At 54.7% G+C, this 13,009-nt stretch overlaps 1 long non-coding RNA gene across 3 annotated transcripts in view; it reads right to left on the bottom strand.

The window, feature by feature from the left end:
• LOC145720468 (uncharacterized) overlaps nt 1–11,668 on the bottom strand; it is an 18,215-nt gene extending 6,547 nt beyond the window's left edge. For 2 of the 3 annotated variants that reach the window (XR_014143399.1, XR_014143396.1), the window contains exons 1-2: nt 9,490–10,298; nt 8,867–9,029 (exon numbers count right to left, since the gene is read on the bottom strand). This is a non-coding gene — a long non-coding RNA (uncharacterized LOC145720468). Of the gene's footprint in view, nt 1–8,866; nt 9,030–9,489; nt 10,299–10,957 lie in introns of those variants that run through there. The other variant, XR_014143398.1, reaches the window with a different exon arrangement.
• Between the last annotated feature and the right edge of the window lie 1,341 nt (nt 11,669–13,009).

Raw genomic sequence — 13,009 nt, 5'->3', positions numbered from 1 at the left:
CCTCCCCCCCCCCCGGCCCCATGCCTCCTTTTCTCTCCCATCCTGCACCTGTAGCTTCATGGAGAGGTCCCTATGATCAGTTAAAGAGGAGAAAATTCAGGCAGGGGATACAGATGGTCCTGCCCGGGGTTGCAGGCACCACCTGAAAGCAGGCAGCTGCAGCACCACATCCCTTCCTGGAACATTCTGGAAGGATAGTTGTCATGAAGGGAAACCCTCCCCACAGGCAGAACTCCCAGCAGGGCACCTGGCTGTTCATTTTAGCTGGAAGGAGAAACGGCCGGATGTGCAATCATATGCTGATTTGTGGGCTGTGGCCAAAGTCTGGCTAGATGGTCAGTGACTTGAAAGGAAAATAATTGGAAAATCGGTGCCGGGGAAGTCTGGGAGGGAGGTGTGTGCATAGACTTCTCTGAATGATTTGTGTCCTGTGTGAATGCGCACCGCTCTGGTCTAAATGATTACGTCCCCCACGCCCAGAGTCATACGTTGAAATCCTAACCCCCAAAGTAATGGTACTAGGAGGCGGGGACTTGGGGAGGTACTGAGATCATTGGAGCCTCCACGAACGGGACTAGTGCACTTATAAGGAGACTCCAGACAGCTCCCTCGTCCCTTCTACCACATGAGGACCCAGCAAAAAAATCTGGCCTATGAACCAGATCTGCCAGCGCCTTGACTTTAGGCTTCCAGCCTCCAGAACGGTGAGAAATACATGTCTGTTGTTCATAAGCCACCCAGCCTATGGCATTTTTGTCATATCAGCCAAAAGGGACTGACACTCACCAAAGGGTGATCTCGGCACAGGAGGATTATTTTAATAACCAGGTGACTAGGATGACCCATTCCATGGACACCAACAAGGCTTTTTTTTTTTTTTTTTTAAGATTTTATTTATTTATTAGAGAGAGAGAATGAGAGAGAGCACGAGAGGCGGGAGGGTCAGGGGAAGAAGCAGACTCCCCACTGAGAGCCCGACGCAGGAACAGATCCCGGGACTCCAGGACCATGACCTGAGCCGAAAGCAGTCACTCAACCAACTGAGCCACCCAGGTGCCGCAATCCTCTTTCTACAGATACCCTGTCATTATTCCGTGGGCTCATGAACAAAGTGGCCCCCTGACCCCATCTCCCCTCCCACCTGGGTGACCACTGTTAGCCACCTGGTCTATGTTGTGGCTCTGCTCTCCCCACCATCCTGAGACTTCGGTTTCTGAGCGGCTCCCAGGGGCAGGCACCCAGGAAGCACCCTCCCCACAGCCCGAAGGCCAGCTGTACTTGAGCAGAGAGGGCTGCAGGAAGGGAAGCGTCCTGCGCCCGCAGGAGCAGGGGTGAACGCCGGGCGGGCTCCTTCCCTTCGATCCGGCCTGCCTCCCACCACACACCGCTGTCCTTTTTATTTGAAGCCAGGGCGGAAGCATGAAACACAGCGTGCTGACGTGCCTTTGTTTTTTTAATTGAGATGAAATTCACATAACATAAAACTAACCCTTAACCATGTTAAAGGGTATGATTCAGCAGCATTTAGTACACTCACGCTACCGTGCAACCGCTAGCCACTATCTAGTTCCAGAATATTTCCATCACCCCCAAAGGAGAACTTGTACCCATTAAGCAGTCCTTCCCCCCGCCACGCCCCCTTCCCCAGCCCCTGGCAGCCACGAATCCACTTTCTGTCTCTGTAGATTGGCCTGTTCTGAATATGTCGTGTAAATGAAGTTACAATACGTGGCCTCGTGTGACTGGCTTCTTTCACTGAACACAATGGTTCGAGGTTCGTCCACGTCAGAGCACATGTCCGTGCTTCATTCCTTTTTATGGCCAAATAATATTCCATAGTATGGATGGACCGCATTGTTGATCCATTCATTCAGGTTTTTTTAAGATTTTATTTTTTGGTGGGGCGCCTGGGTAACTCAGTCGGGTAAGCGTCTGCCTTCAGCTCAGGTCATGATCTTGGGGTCCTGGGATCAAGCCCAGCATCGGGCTCTCTGCTCAGTGGAGAGCCTGCTTTTCCCTCTCACGCTCCCCCTGCTTGTGCTCTCTCTCTGTCAAATAAATAAATAAAATCAAAAAGAAAAAGATTTTATTATTTTATTTTATTTATTTATTTATTGAGAGAGAGAGAAAGAGAGAGCTCGAGCGGGGGGAGGGTTAGAGGGAGAGGGAGAGAGAGAGAATCTCAAGCAGACTCCACGCTGAGTGTGGAGCCTGACACGGGGCTCAGTCCCACAACCCTGAGATCATGACCTCAGGTGAGATCAAGAGTCGGATGCTGAACCGACGGAGCCACCCAGGCACCCCAGATTTTAAGTCATCTCTACACCCAACGTGGGGCTTGAACTCCCAACCCTGAGATCAAGAGTCGCACGCCCCACCAATCGAGCCAGTCAGGCATCCCTATCCATCTATTCATCGATGGACCCTTGGGTTGTTTCCACCTCTTTTTTTTCCTAAAGATTTTATTTATTTACTTGAGAGAATGAGAGAGAGAGAGAGAGAGAGCATGGGGGGGGAGGGTCAGAGGGAGAAGCAGACTACCCGCTGAGCAGGGAGCCCGATGCAGGACTCGATCCCAGGACTCCAGGACCATGACCAGAGGCGAAGGCAGCCGCGCAACCAACACAGGAGTCCCTGAAGACCCCCCAGGTACTCCTAGGGCCCCCAGCTGCCCGGGAGAAACCGGCCGGAAGAGACCACATGAGGGGTCTTTGCTGCAACACACATAGACCTCGCTGCCTGGCCTGGGATGGGGAGCCAAGGATTCCAGTGTGCCCCCTGTGACAGGCTGCCTCCCACCACCTTCCTCAATGAGCCACCACTCTCTCTCCAACCCCCGAGAACTCTCTCCTTCTCCCATAACCCTACGGTGTTTCCTCACAGTGTTTATCTTTAGCTGGCTTGCCAGCGCCCCGAGACTCTTCCACACAGCCTGTGCCCACCCCACTAGAAAACAAGGCCTCCAAGGATGGGGACCCCCCACCTGTCCAGTCCAGGGCCAGATGGGAAATATGTTTGGCTTTGTGGGTCTCTGTTGCTACAAGTGCATTTGGCCGCTGGAGGCCAGAAGCAGCCAGACACCACCTCCCGCCCATCAGGATGGCTGGGATCCCAAAACCCCAAACAGGTGTTGGTGGGGATGTGGGGAAATCGGAGCCCTTGCGCGCTGTTGGTGGGAATGCCAAACGGTGCAACCACCATGAAAAACAGCATGCCGGTTCCTGCGAACATTAAAAATAGAATTACCATGTGACCCAGCAATGCCGCTTCTGGGTATATATCCCAAAAGAATGGAAAGCAGGGTCTTAAAGAGAGATCTGCCCACCCACGTTCCTAGCAACATTATTCACAAGAGCTAAAACGTGGAAGCAGTGCAAGTGTCCATCCACGAACTGATGGGTAAGCAAAACATGGCCCATCCGTATAAGGAATAGTATTCAGCCTGACAAGGGAAGGAGATTTTGACACCTGCTACAGTGTGGGTGAACCCTGAGATGATGCTGAGTGAAATAAGCCAGACACAGAAAGACAAATACTCTCTGATTCCACTTCATATGAGGTCCCCAGAGGAGCCAAATTCACAGAGGCAAAAAGGAGGGTGGTGAGCGCTAGGGGCGGGCGGAGGGGGGATGGGGAGTCAGTGTTTCGTGGGGACAGAGGGTCAGAGTTACAAGAGTTTGGAGGTGGATGGTGGGGATGGCTGCATAGCAATGTGAATGGACTCAAAACCACCGATCTGGACACTTAAAAATGGCTAAGATGGTAAAATTTTTGGTTCTGTGTATTTTAACTCAATTTAAAAAAAAAAAAAAAAAACAGCCGCAGACGCTACGGACATGAACGGGCAAGACTGTGTCCACACAAGTTATGCCTGCCAAAGCCGTAATTTCATCTGATTTCTACCCTGTGCGGAAGATTCTTTTCCTTTCGTTTTCATCTGTTTAACAATGCAAAAGCCATTCTGAACCCGAGGGTCGCGCAGAGGACGAGAGGAGGCGGCCCACGGGCTGTGGTTTGGAGACACCCGTCCAGTCTGCCTGGTCTCCTGCCCGTTGTGGCTCCGGACTGGTACCCAAGGCCCGGCCGTGCGTGGAGTTGCTCCATGAACAAACGGATGCAGGCATCAAGAGAGCAAGAGCAAGCCGGATTTGCAGCCAACTGGCCAGCAAGCAGATCCTGGTCCCTTCCCCTCTTTCCCGAGCAAAAGCCAATTCACCTCTCCGGGCCTTGGGTTTTCAGCTGTAAATGGTTTTGTCCAGCACGGTGCAGGGCATGTCTCCACCCCTAGAGCCTCATCTGGTTCCTCTTGCTCTTTCTCTTTTGCCCCCTGGGAAGCCAGGAAGCTCTGTCTTTGAGAGAGACAGAGAGAGAGAGAGAGAAGACAGAAGTCTCCTGCACTGGCTCAGGGCCAGGGCCTCACTCCTTGGCCCCCCCACCCCCAGCCCAAGCCAGCGCTGAGGTCTGCTCTGTACCACACACACACACTCTCTCGTCCAGGCCTAAATATATTCCAACCTCAGAGACATTCCACGCCCCACACTCATTTCCACCTCTCTGCCCCAGCACAGGGCCAAGAACAGCAATCCAGCTGGGGGGAAGGAAGGAGAGGAAGAGGAGGAGGGAGAGAGCCAGTGTGACTAGTCAGATGTGGCCTCAAGGGCCCTGGTTGGGATGGGGACGCTGGGGAGGCTGAGAATGAGGGGGACCCCCCCCCACCCCACGCAGTGCTTCTCTCCTGGGCTCGGCAGTTCTGTGAGTCACCATTCCGGCATTCGCTGGCAGGGAGCCCGGGCTGGGTGGGACGGCGGGCGGCAGGCGGGCGGGTGGGGAGACCTACTTTAGCCTCTAGTTTCTCCTGCGTGCTCACAAGCGCCTTGGGTCTCAGAGCACACACCCCAGCAGCCACTCAGTAAGTGCAGGGGCCAGGTCGGGGCTCCCCACGCCCTCTGGCTCCGGGCAGCTGCTGCGGCCACCGCCCACCCCTGGGAACAGGAAGGAAGGGCTGCCTGTCTCCACCCACCTGGGGCACTGCTCAAGCCACCACCTGGGCAAGTCCGGCCACTGAGGGCTGGGGAGACAGCACCCCTTCCTCCAGGTAGAGGGGATGTGGCCTAGAAAGGTGGCCCTGCTGACCCCCCTCCCCCAACATGCCAGGACCTGCCAATCGCCTCCATCTCCAGGACTCAAGCCAAGGCCCCAGCTATATGCTACAGCTCTACTTGGGGAAACACACACACACACACACACACACAGTGATGCTTTGCAGAGGGCCACATGTGCGGAGAGGCAGGGTAGTAGATGGCGGGGGCTGAGCCTACCCGTCCCCCCGCCCCCCCCAACAGTCAGCCACATCTGGGGACAGTTTTGATTGCCAAGACCACAGGAAGAGGCCCTGCTGGTACCTAGTGGGTGGAGGCCAGGGCTGACGCCCGACATCCTCTGATGCACACAGCAGCCCCACCACAGAGAACGATCCAGCCACAAAAAGTCAAGAAACACCAGCATACGCCTGGGTTCAAATCCAGGCTACGGCACTTTTTAGCTATGAAGACTAGACATAGGAGGAAGCCATCTACCCGAAGGGTGCCTCCGTTTCCTCAACGTGAAATGAGGAGAAAGCCGTAATAAATCAAGCAGTGAGGACTCTGTGAGTGAAGTACTTTAAGTAGTCAGCACTAGTTTCTATGATTGTTGTCATGTTTTTTTTTTTTTTTAAGTAATCGCTATGCCCAACATGGTGCTTGAACTCACGACCCTGACTTCAAGAGTCGTAGGCTGGGGGCGCCTGGGTGGCTCAGTTGGTTAAGCGACTGCCTTCGGCTCAGGTCATGATCCTGGAGTCCCGGGATCGAGTCCCTCATCGGGCTCCCTGCTCGGCAGGGAGTCTGCTTCTCCCTCTGACCCTCCTCCCTCTCATGCTCTCTGTCTCTCATTCTCTCTCTCTCAAATAAATAAATAAAATCTTAAAAAAAAAAAATGATTTAAAAAAAAAAGAGTCGTAGGCTGTACTGACTGAGCCAGCCAGGCGCCCCTGTTGTCATTCATTTTTTTTTTTTTTAAGATTTCTTTATTTGAGGGCGCCTGGGTGGCTCAGTCGGTTAAGCGACTGCCTTCGGCTCAGGTCATGATCCTGGAGTCCCGGGATCGAGTCCCGCATCGGGCTCCCTTGCTCAGCGGGGGGTCTGCTTCTCCCTCTGACCCTCCTCCCTCTCATGCTCTCTGTCTCTCGTTCTCTCTCGCAAATAAATAAATAAAATCTTTAAAAAAAAAAAAAGATTTCTTTATTTGAGAAAGAGAGAGCATGAGCGGGGGGAGGGGCAGAGGGAGACCAAGGAGCAGACTCCCCGCTGAGCAGGGAGTCCCACGTGGGGCTCGATCCCGGGACCCTGAGATCATGACCTGAGCCAAAGGCACAGGATTAACCCAGTGAGCCACACAGGCGCCCCTGCACCCCTGTTGTCATTCTTAAGACCTCTGGCTCCAAGCCCCATAGATGCAAATTCAAATCGGACACTTGTCACAGGGCACCTGGCTGGCGTCAGGTGAGTTCAAGCCCTATGTTGCGTGTAGAGCTTACTTAAAAAAAAAAAAAAGAAAAAAAAAATGACACTTATGAGCTGAAATTGGACAAGTGCTGTTGCTACCAGTCTCAGGAGTCACTAGAGAAAAGATGAGCTACTGGGCACACAGCCTCAATGCGCGTTGGGGACACAGGGGTGCTGAGGAAACTCTTGCTGAGCTCGGAAGTGCCTGAGCCTGGAAGGGGCATTAGGGGACACAAGACCATCTGGCTTCTGGGTTCCAAGGATGCCATGGCAACGGGACAGGATGGGCTCAGGTGCAAGAGAGTTGGAGGAGAAGGTTTCAGGGAGGATTCAAGCCGGCCACGAACACCAAGTGGGAAGCATATGGCTCTGTGCATGCGTGAGACCCGGCCAACCTGGAGTGTGGCTGGCAGGCGCGTTCTGAAGAACACTCCCCCCTCCCCCGCCAGATTTCTAGAATGTACAGGCCAGCTAAAAGGAGGGGAGGTCACTGGGAGCAGGGAACAGGCACACAAGGGTAATCCGGGACAATCAGGGGCAGAGAATGCCCAGGAGCCGTGTGTGTTTGTGTATGTGTAACCCACAGGGCCTAGACTGAGCTCATGCTGTTGAGGAGACTGAGCCCGCCCTCCCCGTCTGACCAGAAACCCAGGTCCAAGATGGAGACCAGGCACTGGGGATGGATCCTGGCTCTGGCCTTCCCCGCCTTACAGTGGACCTGCTGGGAGGCTAGACCCGTCCATGTATGCCCGCGCCCCTCCCACGGGTGTACAGAGAGCCATGAGAAAGAGGGACAGGCTTGAGGAGAAACGAAGGAGGCACGGAGAAATATGATGATGCCCAGGCTGCACAGGAAGACACAGAAGCGGCCACTGACGCACACAGAGTCCCCCAGGGCCCTCCCTTGCAAAGGGTGGCCAGAGATGCGATGCAAAGCAAAGCAAAGCAAAGCAGCCAGAGGGAAGACCCCGGCAGGAAGGAGAGCTTTGCTGGTCCCAGCGCGTGCCCGTTCTCACAGCCTGTTTCTCGGTTTTCTTCAGAACTGGCTTCACACCCACCCCTCTCAGAAGAGAAAGCCTTGTCCCAAACCACAGGACCGCACTTTGAAAATTCCAGGATCTGTTTATAAGGCAGCGTCTGTGGGGATTTCGAGGGTAGATGGGGAACACATGGCCAGCCGCCACTCCGACACAGAGCCTGAGACGGAAAGGGTCTCAAGACACCCTCACCCCCACCCCGAGTCTGAGCGCTGCAGCCGGCAGGGACCCAGCGGCGAGTAACTGCAGGCTTGCTTCGCCTTCCCGGTGGCCAGAAGCCAAGAAGGCTCTTTCCGGAAGGGCGGGCCACAGAAGGGAGGGGAGGGAGGGGAAGGGGGCCTCAGGTGGAGGCCGGTGGGCTGTAGGCTGGCCTGGGGCCCAAACCCCAGAGCAGCCCAAACCCCAGCTGCTGGACCTCCAGCAGGCCCTCCCCACCTGGGCTGAAAGGCAAAAGCAACGAGCCACTTCCTGTTCTAGACACCATCAAGGGGGCCTGGCAACAACCTTTCCAGTCTACAAGTTTGGTTTTGCTCAGTAAATAATGATTACAAAAAAAAAAAACAAAACCCAACTTTGTCCTCATTGAGCCCTTGGGTTGAGTGTGCACATATTGGCCCTTGGGGAGCTTTTCGCCATCAGAAGGGGAGAAAAGGGGCCCTGGGTGGCTCAGTTGTTAAGCGTCTGCCTTCAGCTCAGGTCATGATCCCAGGGTCCTGGGATCGAGCCCCGCATTGGGCTCCCTGCTCCGCGGGGAGCCTGCTTCTCCCTCTCCCACTCCCCCTGCTTGTGTTCCCTCTCTTGCTGTCTCTCTCTCTGTCAAATAAATAAATAAATAAAAATCTTAAAAAAAAAAAGAAGGGGGAGAAAAGATGGTACCAAGTCACCCAGCAAGTGGGTCTGAAAAAGCTGAAGAGGGCATTTGGTGGGCAAACCTCGTGGGCAGTCTGCTGAGGATGGAGGGAGAGAGAGAAAAGGCCGCCCAGTGGTGGCAGGCAGACCACCCCACTGAGTTCTTTCCTCATCTGTGAAGGGAAGATAAGCTGTTGGGTATATACAAACAAAAGTCCACCGGTGTGGACAAGGGCCCCTACCTAACCCCTGCCCCCCGGCCCTCCAATCCAGGACAGAAAGAAAAACAATGCACTCTGTTTTACTAGACACACATCTGCTCTGCGTCTCAATTCCCTTATCTGTAAAATGGGACCAGGAAAATGCCTACTTTAATTCTGACCTAGGCTTGCAGGGAGGGATAAGTGAATACGGGAGAGGAGCCAAGCACAGTACCTGGCTGGTGGGAGGCCGTGTGTAGTCTCTTCTTAAAACAGATCGTGTTATCTGGTCTGTAACTACCCGAAAGCCTCCAGGGCCGGGTGCTGAGTCTCCAGGGGCACTCAGGGGCTCATGGAGGCTCACAGAATCTCTTGAGGGTGAGCTTCTCAGGCTAGCTCTGTAAACAGAAGGGACTTTGAATGAATCTTCAAATTAACACAGCAGCTAATTCCCCAACACGGCTTCCCGGGGCTCCAAGGAAGAGCAAAAGTTTTCCAGGACTCCCAGCTCAGGTCGCTCTGGCCCGTCAGGACCACCCTGTGCTCCTCTCAGGCCTTGGGAGAACTTCCCAGACAGGGAAACTGAGGCCCAGACCACCCAGGGAACTGGCTCAGGGGGTGTGACCCCTAGCTAATCTGGCAGGGCAGCAAACATGGATGAATCTTGATTTCACCTGGGTCCCTCAGCCCAGTCAGGCCCACCACCAGAGATCCTGGGATGTCTGGATGCTCAGCGTGGAGGATTCTCCCAGGCTAGCTATGCCCTGTCCCCTGGCTGTCCAACCCTCAGCTCAACAGAAAGCAAAGAACCAGGCTCTATGACTCCATGGAGGAAGGCAAGGTCTGCATTCAGCTCACCGTTTCTGATCACTTTCGAAAACAAGACCCAAAACAGGAGAAAAAGAACTTGCATGACAAGCAGGCAAGCTTGCTTTGCCAATCCCCTCCCGGTCCTCCTCCACAGTCCAGGCCTCGGAGATGCTCCCCCAAGCTGCAACCCGAGGGAAGGGTTAACAGGAAGCGCCTGGCGTCCTGCAGCTACAGAAGCCCATTGTTCTCCGCCAGTCCCCTCCCCCTCGTCCAGGAAGACCCTCTGGGGAGCCCCTTCAAAAGGGCCGGACCAGTGTCTCCAGGCTGCTGGCCAGCCTGTCAGGAGAGTGAGCACAGGAAAAGGAAGCCCGCCGGGCACGGGCTGGGGCACAGCTGTCACCGCCGCGTCTCAGGGGGTTTCCGAGGGAGGGGGATGCTCCGCCTTGCCTGCCCCAGGGTGGGGGCGGCCTTCCCTGCAGTCCCCATCTGGGAGCCAGAAAGCTTTGATCTCGAGCCTTTAGGTACAACTTAAGCTCCTGCCTCCCTCCACCCGTTTCCCCCTCCACGCCACCACCCCTCCCCTATCCCTGGTTTAGAAAGTTTCACACCCCACCCCTCCTCCATCTGATTTCAGATCTTCTCTCCTCCAGGTCCTGTCAGCTTTTTCCGATTAGCAGACTCCGGTGGGGGAGGGGGGGAAACGTGTGCTTTTGTGGGGCGTCCCGGATTTGAGGGGCGCAGGGAGGAGAGCTGTTAGCAATTCCCTGGGAGACCCTGGGGGCGGGCAGGGTGAGGGCGAGCAGCTGGCCACCAGATGTGGGTGGACAGGCTGAGGAGGAAATTAATTGGTGCCAGTCGGTGGCAGGCGGGGAATGGCAGGTCCCCAGGGGGCCAGGGGAGCCGTCTAGGTGCGGGAAGGAGCTGAGGGGGTGGGGGTCGAGGGGACAGTGAATGTTGAGATTATTTCTTAGCTGAGAGTCAACAATGTGCTGGGGGAGTGGGGGTTGATCCGCGACCGATGGGGCCGGGAGGTTGGAAGGCCACGAGAAATAAAAACGGCTGGAGGGGGTGCGGATTTCTGCTGAGGGGGGCTGCATTATAAAGGGTCAGGCAAGGAGGTGGGCGTGGGGAGATCTCAAGCTGGACAAGTAGGTGGAGGGCCTTAGGCCTTGGGCTCAGCTATCCTGGACACAAACCTGGGGAGACGTGAACTCCCTTTAACACAGAGGCGGGGGGGGGAATAAAGCCCTAAGCTGAGCCTCAGGAAACAGAAGTACCCTAGTGAGAGCAACTCTGGACCCAGGTGGGGAAGGTGTGGGCTCCCCCGAACGTGGATATGTGGATCTGAGCTCCACCAGACACTGGTGTGGGGGCTCTGGTCCCCCTGGACGCTGGTGTGGGGCTCTGGGCTCCTCTGGACACATGGGGGTTTCAGCAGCCTCCACGACGACGGTGGGGAGCGTGAGCCTCAAACTCTGGCAATCCCCATTTCCCTTCCGCTTTTTCCGCCATTTACCTGATTCCGGGCGGGCCCCCAGCCCCAGACGCCCCCAGCGCGGCCCCTAAGTCCCGCCCCTGCATCCGCGGGGCGTGCTTGGGGGTGGGGGGCCACGCGCGGAGGGCCCGGGCGGGTTCCGGAACGGACCGGTTTGGGGGTCAGGGGCGTGGCCCGGGCCACACACTACACTGGGAGTTCTTGGAAGTCACTTGGTGTAGCGCGCAGGGGCGGGACCGGAGAAGAGCGCGAGACGCGGGTAAGCTCGTATGTCCCGCCCCCGTCTGTGATGGACACCCAGATCGCTCCGCCCCGCGTTGTGGCCAGTTACGGACCCCGACAGCCCTGCCTGGTACGCAAATTTCCTCGCGGAGATGGAGTCCGGTCTTCCCTGCGCCTGGCCAAGGCCTGCGTCTCCCCCTCTCCGACGCGCGGACCTCGCCCAGGTTCCTGGAGCCGGGTAAACCGGTCTGGGTGCTGCTTCTGTGGCCCAGCCCTTTCCCAGCTCTGCGGAGGCTTCAGCGGGGCGCCTGTCCTGTCCAGCGGAGAGGGGAGGGGATCTTGGGATGGCGGGCACGACTAGAGCTGTCCCCTACGTGCTCTCCTGCAGGGCGATCCTCTCTGGCCTCAGTTTCCCGATCCGTAAAAAGTGGAGTTCAGAGGACCGATCTCAAAGGAGAGTTGCAAATGCATCATTCATTCACAAAAAACACTTAGTAAGCACCTGCTAGACTTGTTTCTGCCCTCGCATGGAGGCCATAGGCTAGAAGAGACAAACCCAGAAACGAATGTAAAATTGCAACTGTGATACTACAAAAAAAAAAAAAAAGTAGCTCTTGATCTGAGTGTCCGTAAACAGGAGTCTTGGACCAAAATGGGGGGCATCTGTAGCTTTGTCTCTCTTCCAGAAGCAGAATTTTCCTAACTCTGGAACAGTGGGCAAAGTGATTTAATGCTAATATTTAAGGAAGAGAATGAATCCCTCAAATTCCCTCTTTTCAGCTTTCAGTCTTCACCTAGTTTTCTGACTAAAGATAGGCCACTTCCTATCCTAATAATGTGTCTTTAACTCTTGCTAATCTCCCTTCGTAACTAAGAAAGCTGTCTGTTTCAGCAGGATCTTATGACATTGTTTTGTTTTCACTGTAACTTTCATTAACTGTTACCTTCTAAATATGGTTAGTGATTAACAAGTGAGTTGCTTTAAGAAAAAATTTTAGATAAATAATAGTACAGTCAGTGTGCAGATATGACAAAAATCCTGCCTGTCCAACTGTCTGAAATTTGGGAAATTCTATTCTAAGAGTCACGAGAAGCCACTGATTAAATGAGACAGTAAATATTAAGCACTTAGCACTTGCTTACCCCAGACATCCTCATTCACTCTTTTTTTTTTTTTTAAGATTTTATTTATTTGACAGAGAGAGAGACAAGGAGAGAGGGAACACAAGCAGGGGGAGTGGGAGAGGGAGGAGCAGGCTTCCCGCTGAGCGGGGAGCCCGATGCGGGGCTCGATGCGGGACTCGATCCCAGGACCCTGGGATCATGACCTGAGCCGAAGGCAGACGCCTAACGACTGAGCCACCCGGGCGCCCAAGCCTCATTCACTCTTTTTAGGCCCGTGTTGGGCATTCGTGGAAATGACATTCAAATGAGGGCACAGATGCTAACTAGAACATAAATTTACCCTTTCAGATGGTGGGCAGTGACCTAAGGAAGGCCAAGAAGAGGGGCAAAGGAGCAAAGTGGCAGAATGGGGAGCTGTTTTAGATCAGGTAGCCAAAGACCACTCCGAGCAGGTGACTTTCAGCATAAATCTGAAGAAAGTAAGGATGGATGGGTGTCTGGGAGAAGAGCATTGTAGGCAGAAGGAACAGCAAGTGCAAAGGCCCTGGGCTGGACCATGCTTGGCCTGTTCTCCAAGCAGGAAGGAGGCCACTGTGGCTGAAGCAGAGGGGAGCTAGAGAGTGAAATGATCAATTTGCATTTTGTAAGATCCTTGTAGCTGCTGTGTAGAATAGATTGTGGGGACAATGGCAGGGAGGAAGCCACTGCTCTGATCCAGGTGAGAGG

Source organism: Leptonychotes weddellii, chromosome 1, assembly GCF_054177405.1.
Source record: "Leptonychotes weddellii isolate Sample4059 chromosome 1, ASM5417740v2, whole genome shotgun sequence".
Taxonomy (NCBI): domain Eukaryota; kingdom Metazoa; phylum Chordata; class Mammalia; order Carnivora; family Phocidae; genus Leptonychotes; species Leptonychotes weddellii.
Note: the sequence above shows the minus strand (reverse complement) of the source record. Positions and strands in the feature narration are given on the sequence as shown.